Source organism: Hyla sarda, chromosome 2, assembly GCF_029499605.1.
Source record: "Hyla sarda isolate aHylSar1 chromosome 2, aHylSar1.hap1, whole genome shotgun sequence".
Classification (NCBI taxonomy): Eukaryota; Metazoa; Chordata; class Amphibia; order Anura; family Hylidae; genus Hyla; species Hyla sarda.
In genome coordinates this window covers 125,785,465-125,807,965 of record NC_079190.1, presented here as the reverse complement: position 1 = coordinate 125,807,965, position 22,501 = coordinate 125,785,465, and the positions used below count along the sequence as shown (strand labels likewise).

Here is a 22,501-nt window from a genome sequence, read left to right as displayed (position 1 = left end):
CTCAGTGTATGCAACACGGTCCGTCTCAGCGTACAAGAGAACCAAACCCGCATATAAGGCGTCCACTCTGGACAACTCTGGAGCATTGGGACCAAGGGAAAATACCCATTCCTGGGGACCCCCTTGCAAAAGAGACATAATGATACCCACTTTTTGGGCCTCAGTACCAGATGCGTAAGGCCTTAATCTGAAGTACAATTTGCAGCCCTCACAAAAGGTTTTGAACATCTTGCGGTTACCAGAAAATCGGTCAGGGAGACTAACTTTTGGCTCCACAGGAGCTGAAGCAGGAACCTGAGTTCGGGCAGACTCCGGCTCCAGAATTCTGGCTAGCAAGCTGTGAACTAACTGCTCCTGATCTTGCAACCTCTGAGTCAAGGACTGGACTAATGCTGACTGAGACTGAGAAGACTCATGATGCTGAAGTCTTTCAGATAAATGAGGGACATGCTGAGTCAAATTCTGCATTTGCTCCACCAAAGCAGACATTTCTTCCATAATGAAGAAACAAGGCAAATGCAGTATGTTGGTCTGCTAAAATGTCACATATGGGCAGTGAAGTAGTGCACACTATTCTCGCCCACTCCCCTATTCCTGCCTACTTACGTACCCTCCCTAGGCAAAAGGTCCGTAACCACGGTGACAGTCCCTCCCTAGACAAGTCAGGGGAGTCAACTGTAAAAATACTAAAATACAATAATACAGACACAGGTCAAGGTACAGTAGGGAACAGACAGACTAACAGAAGCAAAACTAATACACACAAAAAAGTCAGAGTCCACTATCCGCATAAAAAAAACAGGAGGTGTCAAAGTACAAAATCACTAATACCAGAGAAGAGTCAGAGAGCGGAGCCAAAGGGTCAAAATGCCAGACATTACAAATACAGTAGAAAGCTAGCTAAGAGTAGTGTTGAGCGGCATAGGCCATATTCGAATTCGCGAATATTCGCGAATATATGGACGAATATTCGTCATATATTCGCGAATATTCGCATATTCGTTATATTCTCGTTTTATTTTCGCATATGCGAAATTCGCGTATGCGAAAATTAACATATGTGAATATTAGCACATACAAAATTACCATATGCTAATTTTCGCATATGCGAATTTTCGCACGCCAGTCTCACACAGTAGTATTAGAGCCTTCTTTACACCACACAAGCTGGAAGCAGAGAGGGGTGATCACTGTGATGTGTACTGTGAAAAAACAAACAAAAAAAAAATGAATATTCGTAATTACGAATATATAGCGCTATATTCGCGAAATTCGCGAATTCGCGAATATGCGATATTCGCGAATAATATTCGAATTGCGAATATTCGTGAGCAACACTAGCTAAGAGTACAAACTGAGCTCTTTAGCAGGCAAAGACTGGGAGTAGACTGCCAGCTTATATGGAGCCAGAGCAGGTGCTCCAATCAAGGTCAGCTGACCAGTCCAGACAGCGAGGCGTAACCCAGCAACAAAAAAACAACAAAGAACCTATCAGAACCTTTTAACCCTATAGGTTCTGCCAGAAACAACCTGTGTATGGTGTCAAAAAATATAATGAAGCAACTAATTAATATAATGTTATTACCCATATCACACAGATCTCTCCATATCAATTGTGTTGGTTGGCTTGTAGCTGTGACATCACATCCCACTCTCCGAAAGAAGTCTGCTCCCCTCACTCCTCCTGTCTTCTCATATATAGACTAGTAATATGAAGTGGGGAGCTAATATTACTGCTCATTAGATTTTAAGATAGCCACAAGCATTTCTGGATATGACAGCAGTGAGCCTGTTCTGATGAAAACTACTGTGATCAAGAGAGGCTTCCTGTTGTCTTAAAAAGCTAATGAACAGCAATATTAGCTCCCCCTTCACATCACCAGCACCTTTACATGACTGGTTTCTCTCTTGGCAGACAGGAGGGGAGGGGAGAGCAGAGATGGGAACTCTGAGTGTGACATGATGTTACAGCTACAAGTGAGAGAGCAAAGCAGATATGGAGAGACCTGAACAGGATGGCTAATAACATTACATTAGTAAGTTGCTTTATTATACTTTTTGAAACTATACATAGGTTGTTTCTTTTGTTGGACAACCCCTAAAATAATGTAAATAAATTTGACAAGGGCATAATGGGATGGATAGACAACTGGGTCAGATCATCTCAAAAGCAGCAGGTCTTGTCTGGTGTTTCCAGTATACAGTGGTTAGTATTCATACCAAAAATCCATTGAAGACCTGTGGTAGACCAGTCACAGGGTCAAGGGTATGTGATGTTTATTGAAGGACGTTGGAAGCAAAGACTAGTGTACATGCTGACTGTGATGAAAAGGTGTCAGAACATTAAGAATACAAAATGCCAGAAATGTTATAAAGAAATGTATTATTGCTTTTTGTGTTTGTTTTAGTGCAAATTTTTGCAAATTTTTTCGCAATTACTTAAAGAGTAGCTCCCACCATCCTTTTTTTTTATGTGCCTGCCTGTTGCCCATCTACCCCTAACCAACTCCCTGCCTTAATTTTTTTTTTACTACATTGAAAAGGCCTTTTTGTCTGCCTGGTAGTGTGCTCACTTACCAGGCAGACTTCCCCACCAGGCGCGACGTCACTGATGCCTGCTGGGGCTGAAACTTCCGCCCTTAGTTCTTCTACACAGAGTGCCTCCAGCTGTTTCACCACTACAACTCCCAGCTTGCCCTGACATCTATTGGCTGTCAGGGCATGCTGGGAGTTGTAGTGTTGAAACAGCTGGAGGCACCCTGTGTTAAAAACTATATCTTTCCATGGCTGCGGCACAACCCGAAACCCAAACACCACCCCCCACCCATCCACGAACACCGCTACCCGAACCCGCTATCCCCATATCAAAGTGCAGGACAGTCCGGTGTGAGGTGGATACCGGCAGCAGCGACAGGATGCCGGGAGGCGGGGCCGGCGTGCAAGGCCATGGAGCAGGGGAGCCAATGCGTGCATCTGTTCTCAGTGTTCTCTCCCACCTGTCTGATTGACAGAATGGGAGCAAGCGCAGCCTGACTGAATTCGGACCGATTGCCCGGCCGGGATCGGTCCAAATTCATGCGTGACGTCACGCCAGGCTGAAACCCCTAGTGGTCGGTTTTGAAATGTAAATTAAAACATTTTAATTAAAAAAATAATAATAATGAAACTATATTAGATATATGTTGTAGTACATAAGTGTACATGTCAAAAAAAAAAGTTGGTGACAGTGGCCTTTTAACTACGCAAAATTGTGCAGCCAGATAAAAATGTAGTATTTCTGCAGTTATATCCCAGGCGAATATACAAATGGTTACAGATGTGGTCTGATTACACATTGGGTCTTGCCACAAGAGAGAGTAAAATGTTTCCCCTGCTGCCCCTGCTGCCCTACAGTCATCAGCCCCCCTCCCCCAGCATGCAAACTTAAGAGAATGGTGGTGCATACATTGTATATATTGCCGCTCACCAGGGATGCACACAGGATTTTCTCAAAGGTTGAGGTTTAAAAACATAAAGGGGAAATTTATCAAAACCTGACCAGCGGAAAAGTTGCTGTGTTGCCCTTGGCCACCAAACCATTTTTCAGAGGCCTTTTCAAAGATGAAAGAAGCAATCTGGTTGCTATGGGCAACTCAGCAACTTTTCCTTTGGGCAGGTTTTGATCAATCTACCCCAAGATAATACCTCCATACCAGTATGACATATTACTCTTGCTAATACCTTCATACTGTTATTATATATTTAAAAAAAAAAAACACTATAGACAGACCAATATCACCACTACAAAAGGGATAAATAATTGTCCAACACTGTGAGCACTACCATTACTACCATTTAGTGATGGGATAATACTACTACACTGATAATTAATGAAACCACCAGACATGGACTAATATCACCAACAACACCACTATACAAGAGACAAATAATTATACCACACCACGACTACACATTAGGTCGCAGAAACAGCAGCCCCCTTAAGGTAGCAGAAGCAGCCGCTCCCTTTAGGTAGCAGAAGCAGCAGCCCCTTTAGGTAGCAGTGGAACCTTTTAGGTAGCAGAAACAGCAGCCCCCTTTAGGTAGCAGTAGCAGAAATCCCCTTTAGGTATGAGCAGCAGCATCCCCATTTAGGTAGCAGTAACAGCTGCCTCCTTTAGGTAGCAGTAGCAACAGTCCCCTTTAGGTAGCAGAAGCCCCCTATAGGTATCGGTAAAAGCAGCATCAGCCTCCTTAAGCACTGGTAGCACTTGACAATGGAAAAAAATAGACAAAGATATTCACTTGGCTCCCATAGTCTGCAGCGTGTACTCTCTTCTTTTTTCCCCTCCGCTCTGTGCTCTGGCGCATGATGAAGTCACTCATGCACAGGAGTGCAGAGGAAGGGAACTGTGCCTCTTGTGGTTTCCAATGTAGTGTTGATCACCGCATCTAAGGTTACAAAAATGCACCCCTGGCCGCTCAGCTGGGTTGATCGGGACCACTGTGGTGAAATCGCGGTGTCCTGATCAGCTAGGACGCATGAGGCCTCCTCAGCATCTGACTGCTGAATGACTGCTCCGTGCCTGAGATCCAGGCAGGAGCAGTCAAGCGGCGATAACACTGATCACTGCAATGCTATGTATTGCATGTTATAGTCTCCTTAATAAATACAGTATGATTTAACCCCTCCCCTAATAAAAGTTTGAATCACTCCCCTTTTCCCATAAAAAAAAACCTGTGTAAATAAAAAAATAAACATATGTGGTATCACCACGTGCATAAATGCCCGAACTATAAAAATATATTGTCAACTAAACCACACAATCAATGGCGTATGTGCAAATAAATTCAAAATTCCAAAATAACGTATTTTTGGTCCCTTTTTATACCATACATTTTTTTTTAAAAGCAAACAAAAAGTCCAATGAAAACAAAAATAGTACCAATATAAACTTCAGATCATGGCGCAAAGAAAGGAACCCCAATCCACCTCATATGCGGAAAAATAAAAAAAGTTATAGGGGTAAGAATATGACAATTTTAAACGCATTCATTTTCATTTATACATGCATGTAGTTATGATTTTTTCCAGAAGTACGACAAAATCAAACCCATAAAAGTAGGGTATCATTTTATTTGTATGGACCTACAGAATAAATATATGGCTTGAAGAAGTGGATTTATTAAAAAATAATATTGCGGACATAGAGGATCGTTCCCGGAGGAACAACCTCCGAGTTAGAGGGATTCCGGAATCAGTTAAGCAAAACAAATTGAAGGACTATCTAGTGGAGTATTTTGCAGCATTACTACCTGAACTTACACCCCTTGATTTAACCCTGGATAGAGTACATAGACTCCCTAAACCAAAAGTGCTCCCAGCATCGAGTCCAAGAGACACAATAGCTAGGGTACATTTCATTCATGTGAAAGAAAAAATACTGTCTGCAATAAGGAACTCTCCTCTAATGGAAGAAAAATGTAAAGAAATTGCTATTTTTGCAGACCTTTCGGCCGCAACCATGACGAAACGAAGGGAGTTTGCATCCCGAACCCGCATACTCAGAGAGCAAAATATTTTGTATAAGTGGGGTTTCCCCGTAAAAGTATTAATAACTTACAAGGGTGGAAAATATGTGGCATCCTCACCCTCCAAGTTATTAGAACTATGTCAAGAATGGGGATTTATATCATCCCAAACACAAGCAACAGGGGGCAATAGTAAAAGGAATGCCACACAAGTGTCAACAGATTGGGTAACAGTATCCTATAAGAAAAAAAGAAGCCCAGAGACTGAAAATTATATCTGGGCATGAGAGGAGGGGAGGGGGGAGGGGGAGATGAAGATATAGATCTAAGTAAATACTTGAATTTTTTTTTTCTTTTTTGTGTTTCCTCTCTTTTCTCTCTTTCTTCGCCTCTTCTTCTTTTGGCTTTTTCTTTTTACCTCTAAATCCGAATTATTATTAATTAATTACTAAATAATTTGGTAACTATCTCCTCCCTTTTTTTTTTTTTTCCTTCTCCTCGCTGGTATAGCTCACGCTAAATATGTTGGCAGACGTCCAACAAAGCCCCAAAGGGGCAGAAAATATTTGCCCTTTATTTTTGTGTTGTTTATGTGTGATGCAAACAAAATTAAAAAATAAATATAAGCTAATTATCGAACTACGGATCATCACTAGTGTTTTAAAAATGGAACATCAGGGAAGTTTTTTGTTTTTTCTCTTTCCACTTTTTCTCCTTTTCTTCTTTGGGTTCACTATGTATGGTATTGGAAACTGGAAAGAAATAGGGAAAAATAGGGAGAGCGGCTTCATTATAGAGGAATTTCCTTTCTATAATGGGTATTAAGTTGGTCTCTATCAATGCTAAAGGTCTTAACTTTCCCTTTAAGCGAACATTAGTATGGAAGGAGGCCAGGAGGTTAAATGCGGATGTGATAAGCATACAAGAGACACATCTCCTACAAACATATTCTAAACGCCTAGTGCATAAACAATATCCTTACGTATTATATGCACATGCAATACATAAAAAGGGAGGAGTCGCCTTAGCTATCCGAGACACGGTAGCGTATGTACCACACTACGTAGAGATAGATCTGGAGGGATGGTATATCATCCTTAAATGTCAATTGAATAATAACACTTATACTTTAGTTGCGGTATATGCCCCTAACAAGTGTCAAAAGGCTTTTATTAAATGTCTCTTTCATAAGGTAAATAAGGTGGCAGAGGGGAATACTGTAGTATTGGGGGATCTTAACCCCTTCAGGACCAAGCCCATTTTGGCCTTAAGGACCGGAGCGTTTTTTGCACATCTGACCACTGTCACTTTAAACATTAATAACTCTGGGATGCTTTTAGTTATCATTCTGATTCCGAGATTGTTTTTTCGTGACATATTCTACTTTAATTTAGTGGTAAATTTTTGTCGATACTTGCATCCTTTCTTGGTGAAAAATCCGTAAATTTTATTAAAAATTTGAAAATTTTGCATTTTTCAAAATTTGAAGCTATCTGCTTGTAAGGAAAATGGATATTACGAATACATTTTTATTTGGTTCACATATACAATATGTCTACTTTATGTTTGCATCATGAAATTGATGAGTTTTTACTTTTGGAAGACATCAGAGGGCTTCAAAGTTCAGCAGCAATTTTCCGATTTTTCACAAAATTTTCAAACTCGATTTTTTTCAGGGACCAGTTCAGGTTTGAAGTGGATTTGAAGGGTCTTCATATTAGAAATACCCCATAAATGACCCCATTATAAAAACTACACCCCCCAAAGTATTCAAAATGACATTCAGTCAGCGTTTTAACCCTTTAGGTGTTTCACACGAATAGCAGCAAAGTGAAGGAGAAAATTCACAATCTTCATTTTTTACACTCGCATTTTCTTGTAAACCCAATTTTAGAATTTTTACAAGGGGTAAAAGGAGGGGCATACTGTAGTATTGGGGGATCTTAACCCCTTCAGGACCAAGCCCATTTTGGCCTTAAGGACCGGAGCGTTTTTTGCACATCTGACCACTGTCACTTTAAACATTAATAGCTCTGGGATGCTTTTAGTTATTATTCTGATTCCGAGATTGTTTTTTCTTGACATATTCTACTTTAACATAGTGGTAAATTTTTGTCGATACTTGCATCCTTTCTTGGTGAAAAATCCGTAAATTTGATGAAAAATTTGAAAATTTAGCATTTTTCTAAATTTGAAGCTATCTGCTTGTAAGAAAAATGGATATTATGAATACATTTTTTTTTGGTTCACATATACAATATGTCTACTTTATGTTTGCATCATAAAATTGATGAGTTTTTACTTTTGGAAGACATCAGAGGGCTTCAAAGTTCATCAGCAATTTTCCGATTTTTCACAAAATTTTCAAGTGGATTTGAAGGGTCTTCATATTAGAAATACCCCATAAATGACCCCATTATAAAAACTACACCCCCCAAAGTATTCAAAATGACATTCAGTCAGCGTTTTAACCCTTTAGGTGTTTCACACGAATAGCAGCAAAGTGAAGGAGAAAATTCACAATCTTCATTTTTTACACTCGCATTTTCTTGTAAACCCAATTTTTTAATTTTTACAAGGGGTAAAAGGAGAACATTTTTTACTTGTATTTGTAGCCCAATTTCTCTCGAGTAAGCACATACCTCATATGTCTATGTAAAGTTTTCGGCGGGCGCAGTAGAGGGCTCAGAATGGAATGAGCGACAAGAGGATTTTGGAGAGTAAGTTTTTCTGAAATGGTTTTTGGGGGGCATGTTGCATTTAGGAAGCCCTTATGGTGCCAGAACAGCTAAAAACCCCCACATGGCATACCATTTTGGAAACTAGACCCCTCGGGGAATGTAACATGGGATAAAGTGAGCCTTTATACCCCACAGGTGTTTCACGACTGTCACGATGCCGGCTGGCAGGTAGTGGATCCTCTGTGCCAGAGAGGCATTGGCGTGGACCGTGCTAGTGGATCGGTTCTAAGTCACTACTGGTTTTCACCAGAGCCCGCCGCAAAGCGGGATGGTCTTGCTGCGGCGGTAGTGACCAGGTCGTATCCACTAGCAACGGCTCAACCTCTCTGACTGCTGAAGATAGGCGCGGTACAAGGGAGTAGACAGAAGCAAGGTCGGACGTAGCAGAAGGTCGGGGCAGGCAGCAAGGATCGTAGTCGGGGGCAACGGCAGGAGGTCTGGAACACAGGCTAGGAACACACAAGGAAACGCTTTCACTGGCACAATGGCAACAAGATCCGGCGAGGGAGTGAAGGGGAAGTGAGGTATAAATAGGGAGTGCACAGGTGAACACACTAATTGGAACCACTGCGCCAATCAGCGGCGCAGTGGCCCTTTAAATCGCAGAGACCCGGCGCGCGCGCGCCCTAGGGAGCGGTGCCGCGCGCGCCGGGACAGGACAGACGGAGAGCGAGTCAGGTACGGGAGCCGGGATGCGCATCGCGAGCGGGCGCTACCCGCATCGCGAATCGCATCCCGGCTGGAGACGGTATCGCAGCGCACCGGGTCAGTGGAGCTGCCCGGAGCGCTGCGGTAGAGAGAGAGAAGCGAGCGCTCCGGGGAGGAGCGGGGACCCGGAGCGCTCGGCGTAACAGTACCCCCCCCTTGGGTCTCCCCCTCTTCTTAGAGCCTGAGAACCTGAGGAGCAGACTTTTGTCTAGGATGTTGTCCTCAGGTTCCCAGGATCTCTCTTCAGGTCCACAGCCCTCCCAATCCACCAAAAAGAACTTTTTTCCTCTGACCGTCTTGGAGGCCAGTATCTCTTTCACTGAGAAGACGTCAGAAGAACCGGAGACAGGAGTGGGAGAAACTAATTTGGGAGAGAAACGGTTGATGATGAGTGGTTTAAGAAGAGAGACATGAAAGGCATTAGGAATACGGAGAGAAGAAGGAAGAAGAAGTTTGTAAGAGACAGGATTAATTTGGCACAAGACTTTGAAGGGACCAAGATAGCGTGGACCCAGTTTGTAACTGGGGACACGAAAGCGGACATATTTAGCGGAGAGCCATACCTTGTCTCCGGGAGCAAAAATGGGGGGAGCTCTTCTTTTCTTATCGGCAAACTTTTTCATGCGAGATGAAGCCTGTAAAAGAGAAACTTGGGTCTCTTTCCATATGGTGGAAAGATCACGAGTCACTTCATCTACCGCGGGCAAACCAGAGGGCAAGGGAGTAGGGAGGGGGGGAAGAGGGTGACGGCCGTACACCACGAAAAATGGGGATTTGGAGGAAGATTCAGAGACTCTAAAGTTATACGAGAATTCGGCCCATGGTAGAAGATCTGCCCAATCATCCTGGCGGGAGGAAACAAAATGTCGTAAATAATCACCCAAGACCTGGTTAATTCTTTCTACTTGTCCATTGGATTGAGGATGATATGCAGAAGAAAAGTTTAATTTAATCTTGAGTTGTTTACAGAGAGCCCTCCAGAATTTTGACACGAATTGGACGCCTCTATCCGAGACTATTTGTGTGGGCAACCCGTGAAGACGAAAAATGTGTACAAAAAATTGTTTAGCCAACTGAGGCGCTGAAGGAAGACCAGGAAGAGGGATGAAATGTGCCATCTTGGAGAATCGATCAACGACCACCCAAACAACAGTGTTGCCACGGGATGGGGGTAGGTCTGTAATAAAATCCATACCAATCAGAGACCAAGGCTGTTCGGGGACAGGCAGAGGATGAAGAAAACCAGCGGGCTTCTGGCGAGGAGTCTTATCCCGAGCACAGACAGTGCAGGCTCGCACAAAGTCCACGACATCCGTCTCCAGAGTCGGCCACCAATAGAAGCGAGAGATGAGTTGCACAGATTTCTTGATGCCTGTATGACCTGCGAGATGGGAGGAGTGACCCCATTTGAGGATTCCGAGGCGTTGGCGTGGAGAGACGAAGGTCTTTCCTGGAGGAGTTTGCCTGATGGAGGCTGGAGAAGTGGAGATCAGGCAGTCAGGAGGAACGATGTGTTGCGGAGGGAGTTCAACTTCCGAGGCATCCGAGGAACGAGAGAGAGCATCGGCCCTAATGTTCTTATCGGCAGGCCGAAAGTGAATTTCAAAATTAAATCGGGCAAAGAACAGAGACCACCTGGCCTGGCGAGGATTCAGCCGTTGGGCAGACTGGAGATAGGAGAGGTTCTTGTGATCGGTGTAAATAATAACAGGAAATCTTGATCCCTCCAGCAGATGCCTCCATTCCTCAAGTGCTAATTTAATGGCTAGAAGCTCTCGATCCCCGATGGAGTAGTTCCTCTCCGCCGGAGAGAAGGTCCTAGAAAAAAACCCACAAGTAACAGCATGCCCGGAAGAATTTTTTTGTAGAAGGACCGCTCCAGCTCCTACAGAGGAGGCATCAACCTCCAATAGGAAGGGTTTAGATGGGTCAGGTCTGGAGAGCACGGGAGCCGAAGAAAAGGCAGACTTGAGCCGTTTAAAGGCGTCTTCCGCTTGAGGAGGCCAAGACTTGGGATTGGCATTTTTTTTGGTTAAAGCCACGATAGGGGCCACAACGGTAGAAAAATGTGGAATAAATTGCCTGTAATAATTGGCGAACCCCAAAAAACGTTGGATAGCACGGAGTCCGGAGGGGCGTGGCCAATCTAAGACGGCAGAGAGTTTGTCTGGATCCATTTGTAGTCCCTGGCCAGAGACCAAGTATCCTAGGAAAGGAAGAGATTGGCATTCAAACAGACATTTCTCTATCTTGGCATAAAGTTGATTGTCACGAAGTCTCTGAAGAACCATACGGACATGCTGGCGGTGTTCTTCTAGATTGGCAGAAAAAATCAGGATATCGTCCAGATATACAACAACACAGGAGTATAAGAGATCACGAAAAATTTCATTAACAAAGTCTTGGAAGACGGCAGGGGCGTTGCACAGGCCAAAGGGCATGACCAGATACTCAAAGTGTCCATCTCTAGTGTTAAATGCCGTTTTCCATTCATCCCCCTCTCTGATGCGGATGAGATTATAAGCACCTCTTAAGTCCAGTTTGGTAAAGATGTGGGCACCTTGGAGGCGATCAAAGAGTTCAGAGATGAGGGGTAGAGGGTAGCGGTTCTTTATCGTGATTTTATTAAGACCGCGGTAGTCAATGCAAGGGCGTAGAGAGCCATCTTTTTTGGACACAAAGAAAAATCCGGCTTCGGCAGGAGAGGAGGATTTACGGATAAAGCCTTTTTTTAAATTTTCCTGGATGTACTCCGACATAGCAAGAGTCTCTGGGGCGGACAGAGGATAGATTCTGCCCCGGGGTGGAGTAGTGCCCGGGAGGAGGTCAATAGGACAATCATAAGGCCTGTGAGGAGGTAGAGTCTCAGCTTGTTTTTTGCAAAAAACATCCGCAAAGTCCATATAGGCCTTAGGGAGACCGGTTACAGGGGGAACCACAGAGTCACGGCAAGGGGTACTGGGAACCGGTTTTAGGCAGTCCTTGAAACAAGAGGGCCCCCAACTCTTGATCTCCCCAGTGGACCAATCCAGGGTTGGGGAATGGAGTTGAAGCCAGGGTAGTCCAAGGAGGATTTCGGAAGTGCAATTGGGGAGGACCAAAAATTCAATCTTCTCGTGATGAGGTCCGATGCACATTAGAAGGGGCTCCGTGCGGAAACGTATGGTACAATCCAATCTTTCATTGTTTACACAATTGATGTAGAGGGGTCTGGCGAGACTGGTCACTGGGATGTTGAACCTGTTGACGAGAGAGGCCAAAATAAAATTTCCTGCAGATCCGGAATCCAAGAAGGCCATAGTAGAGAAGGAGAAGGCAGAGGCAGATATCCGCACAGGCACAGTAAGACGTGGAGAAGCAGAGTAGACATCAAGGACTGTCTCACCTTTGTGCGGAGTCAGCGTACGTCTTTCCAGGCGGGGAGGACGGATAGGACAATCCTTCAGGAAGTGTTCGGTACTGGCACAGTACAGACAGAGATTCTCCATGCGGCGTCGTGTCCTCTCTTGAGGTGTCAGGCGAGACCGGTCGACCTGCATAGCCTCCACGGCGGGAGGCACAGAAACGGATTGCAGGGGACCAGAGGAGAGAGGAGCCGGGGAGAAAAAACGTCTTGTGCGAACAAAGTCCATATCCTGGCGGAGCTCCTGACGCCTTTCGGAAAAACGCATGTCAATGCGAGTGGCAAGATGGATGAGTTCATGTAGGTTAGCAGGGATTTCTCGTGCGGCCAGAACATCTTTAATGTTGCTGGATAGGCCTTTTTTAAAGGTCGCGCAGAGGGCCTCATTATTCCAGGATAATTCTGAAGCAAGAGTACGGAATTGTACGGCGTACTCGCCAACGGAAGAATTACCCTGGACCAGGTTCAACAGGGCAGTCTCAGCAGAAGAGGCTCGGGCAGGTTCCTCAAAGACACTTCGAATTTCTGAGAAGAAGGAGTGTATAGAGGCAGTGACGGGGTCATTGCGGTCCCAGAGCGGTGTGGCCCATGACAGAGCTTTTCCAGGCAGAAGGCTGACTACGAAAGCCACCTTAGACCTTTCAGTAGGGAACTGGTCCGACATCATCTCCAAGTGCAGGGAACATTGGGAAAGAAAGCCACGGCAGAATTTAGAGTCCCCATCAAATTTATCCGGCAAGGATAGTCGTAGACCAGAAGCGGCCACTCGCTGCGGAGGAGGTGCAGGAGCTGGCGGAGGAGATGATTGCTGAAGCTGTGGTAGTAGCTGCTGTAGCATCACGGTCAGTTGAGACAGCTGTTGGCCTTGTTGCGCTATCTGTTGTGACTGCTGGGCGACCACCGTGGTGAGGTCGGCGACAACTGGCAGAGGAACTTCAGCGGGATCCATGGCCGGATCTACTGTCACGATGCCGGCTGGCAGGTAGTGGATCCTCTGTGCCAGAGAGGGATTGGCGTGGACCGTGCTAGTGGATCGGTTCTAAGTCACTACTGGTTTTCACCAGAGCCCGCCGCAAAGCGGGATGGTCTTGCTGCGGCGGTAGTGACCAGGTCGTATCCACTAGCAACGGCTCAACCTCTCTGACTGCTGAAGATAGGCGCGGTACAAGGGAGTAGACAGAAGCAAGGTCGGACGTAGCAGAAGGTCGGGGCAGGCAGCAAGGATCGTAGTCGGGGGCAACGGCAGGAGGTCTGGAACACAGGCTAGGAACACACAAGGAAACGCTTTCACTGGCACAATGGCAACAAGATCCGGCGAGGGAGTGAAGGGGAAGTGAGGTATAAATAGGGAGTGCACAGGTGAACACACTAATTGGAACCACTGCGCCAATCAGCGGCGCAGTGGCCCTTTAAATCGCAGAGACCCGGCGCGCGCGCGCCCTAGGGAGCGGGGCCGCGCGCGCCGGGACAGGACAGACGGAGAGCGAGTCAGGTACGGGAGCCGGGATGCGCATCGCGAGCGGGCGCTACCCGCATCGCGAATCGCATCCCGGCTGGAGACGGTATCGCAGCGCACCGGGTCAGTGGAGCTGCCCGGAGCGCTGCGGTAGCGAGAGAGAAGCGAGCGCTCCGGGGAGGAGCGGGGACCCGGAGCGCTCGGCGTAACAACGACTTTTGCAAATGTAAAAAATTATAATTTTTACCTAAAATGCTTGTTTTCCCAAAAATTTCACATTTTTAAAAAGGGTAATAGCAGAAAATACCCCTAAAAATTTGAAGCCCAATTTTTCCCGATTCATAAAACACCCCATATGGGGGTGAAAAGTGCTCTGCTGGTGCACTACAGGTCTCAGAAGAGGAGTAGTCACATTTGGCTTTTTGAAAACAAATTTTGCTCTGGGGGCATGCTGCATTTAGGAAGCCCCTATGGTGCCAGCACAGCAAAAAAAAAAAACACATGGCATACCATTTTGGAAACTAGACCCCTCGGGGAAGGTAACAAGTGGTTAAGTGAACCTTTATACCTCACATGTGTTTCACGACTTTTGCATACCTAAAATGCTTGTTTTCCCAAAAATTTAACATTTTTAAAAAGGGTAAAAGCAGAAAATACCCCCCAAAATTTGTAACACAATTTCTTAACTGTAGCCTTGAAATACGACAGGGCTCCAAAGTGAGAGCGCCATGCGCATTTGAGGCCTAAATTAGGGATTGCATAGGGGTGGACATAGGGGTATTCTACGCCAGTGATTCCCAAACAGGGTGCCTCCAGCTGTTGCAAAACTCCCAGCATGCCTGGACAGTCAACGGCTGTCCGACAATACTGGGAGTTGTTGTTTTGCAACAGCTGGAGGCTCCGTTTTGGAAACAGTGGCGTACCAGACACTTTCATTTTTATTGGGGAGGGGAGGAAGGCTGTGTAGGGGTATGTGTATATGTAGTGTTTTTTACTTTTTATTTTATTTTTTGTTAGTGTAGTATAGTGTTTTTAGGGTACAGTCGCACGGGTGGGGGTTCACAGTAGTTTCTCGCTGGCAGTTTGAGCTGCGGTAGAAAATTTGCCGCAGCTCAAACTTGCAGCCAGATACTTGCTGTAGACCTCCGTCCATGTGAGTGTACCCTGTACATTCACATGGGGGGGGGGACATACAGCTGTTGCAAAACTACAACTCCCAGCATGCGCTGACAGACTGTACATGCTGAGAGTTTTAGTTTTGCAACAGCTGTACACACTGGTTATGTATCCCTGAGTTTGTGACCTTACTCAGTGTTTCAAAACCAGTGTGCCTCCAGCTGTTGCAAAACTACAACTCCCAGCATGTACGGTGCATGGTGTAAGGTGACTGCTGGGAGTTGGAGTTTGCAACAGCTGGAGGCACACCGGCCGTGAAACACTGAGTTAGGTAAAAAAAACTCCCGCACCTGCTCACGTCCTCCGGAAGAGGGGCGGAGCGGGTTGCGGGAGTGACACCCGCAGCAGGCGCCCTGATTGGTCGTCCGGTAATCCGGCCGACGAATCAGGGCAATCGTGAGGTGGCACCAGTGCCACCTCACCCCTGCAGGCTCTGGCTGTTCGGGGCCGTCAGAGACGGCCCAGATCAGCCAGTAATTCCGGGTCACCGGGTCACTGGAGACCCGATTGACCCGGAATTGCCGCAGATCGCTGGACTGAATTGTCCAGCGATCTGCGGCCATCGCCGACATGGGGGGGCATAATGACCCCCCTGGGCGATATGCCGGGATGCCTGCTGAACGATTTCAGCAGGCATCCGGCTCCGGTCCCCAACCGGCTGGCGGTGGGGACCGGAATTCCCACGGGCGTATGGATACGCCCTCGGTCCTTAAGGACTCGGAATGCAGGGCGTATCCATACGCCCTATGTCCTGAAGAGGTTAATATGTAATGTGGCCGACAATGGACACTACAACTCCCCAAAATCAGATACCTCAGATTAGTTCTCCCTCACGAGTAAATTTAACCTGTATGATGCCTGGAGGGTAGTACACCCTACAGAAAAAAACCTACACATTTTACTCCCATCCATGTAAAGTATATACACAAATTGATTATACCTTGATCTCGCGGTCCGTATTACCCCTTATTGAAGATGCTAGCACCGTTGCTAAGGGCACATTTCTGAGATACTGTACCAGCAGTATATACTTTTGCAGATGGACAAGAATATAGAGCCATTATAGCGTATTCCAATTTAGGGGGAAATTTAAATTTGCGAGGAACCTCCTGGATGCACTTCCAGTGCACACGATCGAACGCCTTCTCCACATCCAAAGATAGGAGCAGAGAAGGCATTCGATCAGCACTGAATTAGCAATCAGGTCAAGGAAGCGTCTTGTACCATCCAGTGTCTGGCGCCCCTTCACAAATCCCACTTGATCTTTAGAAATCAAGACCAGCAAAATCATATTAAGACGATCAGCGACTACCATAGCATACAATTTAATATCACTATTAAGAAGAGATATAGGCCTGTAATTAGTAACCTTATTTTTACATTAATAATGGAACCCTTCGCACAACATATAAGGACATCGTCTGCTCTAACTGGGATTCAGATAGGATCACAGAACCACCGTATCGGCCTGTTCACAGACGATGTCATTATTTGTCTAACTAATCCACAACATTCACTTTATACAGTCACAACTATAATAGAAGGCTTTCGGAAGGCAAGTTATTGTAAGATGAACCCAGCTAAGTCCACCATATTGGGTCTCAATTTATCTAGAGAGATAGAGGAATACTTGAGAATTAATTTTTCCTTTTCTTGGTCAGAGGGTCAAATCCCCTATTTGTGCATTATTTTAACTGCTGATCCCTCTAAGACTGCAAGTGTAAATTTTCATCCTTGAAAATCCCAAATAGCTAAAGATATCGCTGACTTTTCTTTTCTTCCTGTGTCTTGGATAGGGCGTATAGCAGCAGCAAAAATGGTTTTGTTGCCCCAAATTTTATATTATTTTCGAAACCTGCCAATTGTAGTCCCAAATATGTATATTTCAGATCTTCAGAAGTTATTATCACAATTTATATGGGCAGGAAAACATCCTAGAGTTAATGCACAACTGCTCTATAGCCCATTTAGAGAAGGAGGAATGGGGTTTTCATGCTTACGAATATACTATCACGCAGTCTTGATGGATCAACTTAAAAAATTGTGGTGGCAAGTAGACCCCCCACATTGGGTGGATATAGAATCAGAATTATTAGGATCGCCTTTTCTGTCTAGCTTTCTCTGGTCACTTCGGTTCAACCCTACTATTTCCCCTTCTGTCTCATGTCCCACTATCACGGCAGCTAGTAGAACTTGAAATAAATTGGAGTATATGAAGGTTCTGTGCCCATGGCGAGTAATTGCTATCCCACTCGCAGCAATTAGCAGTTATCTAGATGATCTAGATTTAAGACCCTAGACTAGAGCAGGCATCCATACTGTGTCCCAACTTTATGACGCTTCTGGCCTCCTTCCTTTCATCTCTATTGCTTCGGCTTATTCTCTTACACACAAGGAGTTTTTTTAAATACTTAAGAATTCGTCATTTTCTCAGTTCATTAGCTTGGCCCCAGTTAGTAAACAGATCAAGATACGAATTTTTTTTTTTAAATAATAAGGTATTCACCAAGGGAATCTCAGTAGCCTACACAGAGCTTATACAGATTAATAAACCTCAACTCTTTACATTCCAGCAGAGATTTAGAGGATGATCTGGATCAAAAATTTACAGCCGAGCAATGGGGATTCGTATTTGATATACATAAAAAAGTATCCTTAGGATATAATCATTTTGAATCCTCACGGAAACTGCTTTATAGGTGGTACTATACTCCTGCCCGTCTCGCTAAAATATACTCCTTACCCTCCAACTCTTGTTGGAGATGTGGTAAAGAAGTAGGCACTTTGATGCACATATGGTGGACATGCGAACTTATACGCCCTTTCTGGTCAAATATCAAATACCTACTTGATGAGCTCCTCCCTATCCCCGTTAGATGGGGCCCTGAAGCAGCCTTGTTGTTTTTGACCCTAGAAAATGTCCCTAGAAACCAGCTGATTGTTATTTACCACTTCCTTACTGTGGCAAGATCTCCATTGCTCAGTGTTGGAAATCGGTAGATATTCCAGACATCGCAGTTATTAAAGCCACAGTTCATCATAATCTTACACTAGAGGGACTTATTGCTAGACAAAAGGGGCAATCGATAGGAATTGATAGATGGAATAAGTGGGTGGAGCTCATCAAAAGGACCTAATATGTATGTGATTTGTATCTATACTGAATATCTCTAGAGTGAACCCTGTCCCCTTTCTCCCCTCCTCCCCCTCCTTCCCTTTGTTCCTTAAGTTTTGTTCTGGTCTGAAGATTTGTTTAGGCTTCCCATTGATTGCATATTATGTTTGTTATTTGCTCTTTGAAGTAAGAGTTGTAATTTTAGGTTAACCTGTTTAAAACTGAATAAAAAGTAAAAAATAAAAATAAAAAAGTTATAGGGGTCAGAAAATGACAACTTTAAACGCATTCATTTTCATTAATACGTGCATGTAGTTAAGATTTTTTCCAGAAGTACGACAAAATCAAACCCATAAAAGTAGGGTATCATTTTATTTGTATGGATCTACAGAATAAATACCATATTTATCGGGGTATACCACACACCGGCCTATAACACGCACCCTCATTTTACCAAGGATATTTGGGTAAAAAAAGTTTTTTACCCAAATATCCATGGTAAAATGAGGGTGCGTTTGTGCGCGTGTATACCCCGATACACCTCCAGGAAAGGCAGGGGGAGAGAGAGGCCCCACTGACGTCATGCGCCGTGCCGTGCAGCGCATAGCAACGACGCAGGGGACGCACACCGGAGGCCTGAAGCTGCGCAGACCCGACCCCGGCAACAGGTAATTATGCCATCGGGGAAGGGGGGAGGCAACGGGGCAGCGGCGCCGGCAACGGGTGCCGCTGCCCCTTCTCTCCACCTGTCTGTCGGCGCCGCTTCTCTCCCCCTGGCTATCGGCGCTGGCAATGGGGTGCCGGCACCGATAGTCAGGGGGTAGGAACTGGCAGCGGCGCCGACAGCCAGGGGGAGAGAAGGGCCGGCAGTAGGGCTTTAGACCCCAGGAAAGGCAGGGGGAGAGAAGCAGGCAGCGACGGCCTCTCTCCCCCTGCCTTTCCTGGGGGTGTATTGGCGTATAACACGCACATAGACTTTAGGCTAAAAATTTTAGCCTAAAAAGTGCGTGTTATACGCCGATAAATACAGTATAAGGTGTCAATTATACCTAAAGTGCACTGTGAAGAATCTAAAGCTCCCAAATTTACAAACATTAATTTTTTTTTCAATTTTGCCTCACAAATATTTTTTTCTGGGTTCACTGTAAATGTTGTGGTGAAATGATTAATGTCATTGCAAAGTACATTTAGTAGCACAAAAAATAAGACCTCTAATCAGTCTGTAGGTGCAAAATTGAAAGCATTATGATTTTAGAAGGTGAGGAGGAAAAAACGAAAATGCAAAAACGGAAAACCCGTGGTCCTTAACCCCTTGGCGCAGAACGCCGTCTTTATACGGCCGACGACTCGATACCTTCACGCATTCTGCCGTATATATAGACGGCGCTCACAAAATGTGCACTCCCGTGGCGCTGATCGGGTTAACTAGCTAAAGTCCCGGGGTGTCTGACGGGAGAACACTATAATCCGACACCCTGGGACCCCATTTGATTAACCCGATCAGTGATTGGGTATGCAGGGGTGGCGGGTGTGTGGCGGGTGGGCGGCGGGATCGGCGGGTTTTTGGCGCGTGCGTGGAGATCCAGAGGTCCGGCGGCAGCATCCACGATGACGGGGGTAAGTGCCCTCCCCCTTACAAGTTGCAGAACTACAACTCCCAGCATGTCCAGACATTCTGGGCATGCGGGGAGTTGTAGTTTTGCAACTTCTGGAGGACCACAGTTTGGAGACCACTGTGTAGAGGTCCCCAAACTATGGTCCTCCAGATGTAGCAAAACTACAACTCCCAGCATGCCCAGACACTAAAATGCTGCTGTTACCCCCATTTTCTCAAGGAATAATAGTAAAAAAAAGCCCCCCAAAACTTGTAACCCCATTTCTTCTGGGTAAGGAAATACCCTAAATGTGTATGTAAAGTGCTCTACGGGTGTACTACAATGCTCAGAAGAGAAGGAGCGCCACTGGGCTTTTGGAGAGAAAATTTGGCTGGAATTGAAGGCGATGTTCGTTTACAAAGCCCCCATGGTGCCAGAACAGTGGAACCCCCCAAATGTGACCATATTTTGGAAACTACACCCCTCACAGAATTTAATAAGGGGTACAGTGAGCATTTACACCCAACAGGTGTCTGTGAGATTTTTGGAACAGTGGGCTGTGAAAATGAAAAATTTTAATTTTCATTTGCACAGCCCACTGTTCTATCAATCTGTCAAATGCTCACTGCACCCCTTATTACATTCTGTGAGGTGTGTAGTTTCCAAAATGGGGTCACATGTGGGGGGGGGTCCACTGTTATGGCACCATGGAGGGCTTTGTAAACACACATGGCCCCCGACTTCCTTTCCAACCAAATTCTCTCTCTCCGTAGAGCACTTTACATCCATATATGGGGTATTTCCATACTGAGAAGAAATAATGTTACAGAGCACTTTACATCCACATATGAGGTATTTCCTTACTCAAGAGAAATTGTGTTACACATTTTTACCCCTTGTAAAAATTCAAAAAATTGGTCTACAAGAACATGTTGGTGTAAAAATGTGAAGATTTTGAATTTTCTCCTTCAATTTGCTGCTATTCCTGTGAAAAACCTAAAGGGTTAAAAACTTTCTGAATATCATTTTCAATAGTTTGAGGAGTGTAGTTTATATAATGGGGTAATTTATGGGGTATTTCACACAGAAAGGTCTCTCAAATCCACTTCACACTGAACTGGTTGCTGAAAAATTCAGATTTTTAAATTTTTATGAAAAACTGGAAAATTGCTGATAAACTTTGAAGCCCTTTAATGTTTTCAAAAAGTAAAGAAAAAAATCAATTTATGATGCCAACAAAAAGTAGACATATTGTGTATGTGAATCAATATATAATTTATTTGGTATATCAATTTTCCTTACAAGCAGAGAGTTTCAAAGTAAAAAAAAAAATCTACATTTTCAAATTTTCCATGAAATTTTGGAATTTTTCACCAAGAAATGATGCAAGTATCGCCGAAAATATACAACTAACATAAAGTAAAATATGTCACGAAAAAACAATCTTGGAATCAAATTCATAAGTTAAAGCATTAAAGAGTTATGAATGCTTAAAGGAGTAGTCCAGTGGTGAACAAGTGGTGAGCAGCTTACCCTCTATCCTAAGGATCTCCTGTACGGGGCCCTGACAGCCAGTGCGAAGGGGACGTGTCAACCACCGCACGAAGTGGCGGCCGACACGCCCCCTCAATACAACTCTATGGCAGAGCCGGTGGTCGACACCCGCTATCTGGCCTGGCCCCCGTACAGAGAGATTGCGGGGGGCCCCAGCGGTCGGACCCCCGCGATCTCAAACTTATCCCCTATCCTTAGGATAGGGGATACGTTTTTCACCACTGGACTACCCCTTTAAATTGACAGAGGTCAGGTTTGCAAAAAACGGCTGCATCCTTAAGATAAAAACGGGCTGTGTCCTTAAGGGGTTAAAGAGGTACTTCGGTGGAAAATATATATTTTTTTTTAATCAAATCAACTGGTGCCAGAAAGTGAAACAGATTTGTAAATTACTTCTATTAAAAAATATTTACCTTGTCATAGCCTTTATTTTCAAATTTATGCTGTAGGTCCCCAGCTTCCTTTTTAAATTTCCCATCCTGTGTACAGTTTCTGCGAAGTCTGACAAACTGGCTCCAAGGGATGTTGTCTAGCCATATGTGGAGGTGACAGCTGGTGATGTGGATGAAACTATTGCTATCAGAGGCCTTTTGATGTGTTTTACTACATAAACATCCATCTTTTACATAAATGGTTAAGTCTAGAAAGTTTATTTCAGTCTGACTAATTGTAGGACTGAATTGGAGTACATTTGAAGATGTACATAAAATGGATAGATCTTCCCTTCTGAAATACAAAAATACTAATCAGCCAAATAATAATACAAGGGATATAGCAATTAAGACCCCTATAATCACCACTTATAATTCCCATAGCTTCCTTCTCAAAAAAAAAATCATAAAAAAACACCAGGGCATTTTACAGGGGGATAGAATTATTGGGGAACTGCTTCCAAAAAACTCATCCTTTGTGTAGTAAGCCTGGGGGTGTAGGGTAGTAACCCTTGTCACTCGTGATTCCAGGGTGAGGGTTAAAACTCTGTAGTGATGCTGGGCCTGATCACCACAAGAGTGATAGGTGAGTGTGAAATAAATAGATTGTCCACAGCAGTGCTGAACTTAAACTTAAAACAGGAATCTTTACTGAAGATTTTCTGGATATGCAGTAACGGTAACTGTCGAGATAAGAGAGTCTTTACAAACAGCACAGCAGTGATTGACATATGCCTAGTACCGGAAAGTTCCCTTTCGATTTTGAGGATTGTATTTGCATAGATCCGCCGGATTTAGGGGTTGGATTAGGTCC

At 44.7% G+C, this 22,501-nt stretch overlaps 1 long non-coding RNA gene across 2 annotated transcripts in view; it reads right to left on the bottom strand.

Moving 5' to 3' along the window:
- LOC130357726 (uncharacterized) overlaps positions 1 to 22,501 on the bottom strand; it is a 133,866-nt gene that overhangs the window by 39,553 nt on the left and 71,812 nt on the right. Inside the window, exon 4 of one of the 2 annotated variants that reach the window (XR_008889233.1) lies at positions 21,670 to 21,808. The exons of the other annotated variant lie outside the window; for it this stretch is intronic. This is a non-coding gene — a long non-coding RNA (uncharacterized LOC130357726). The remainder of the gene's footprint in view (positions 1 to 21,669; positions 21,809 to 22,501) is intronic. 2 annotated transcript variants of the gene reach the window in all.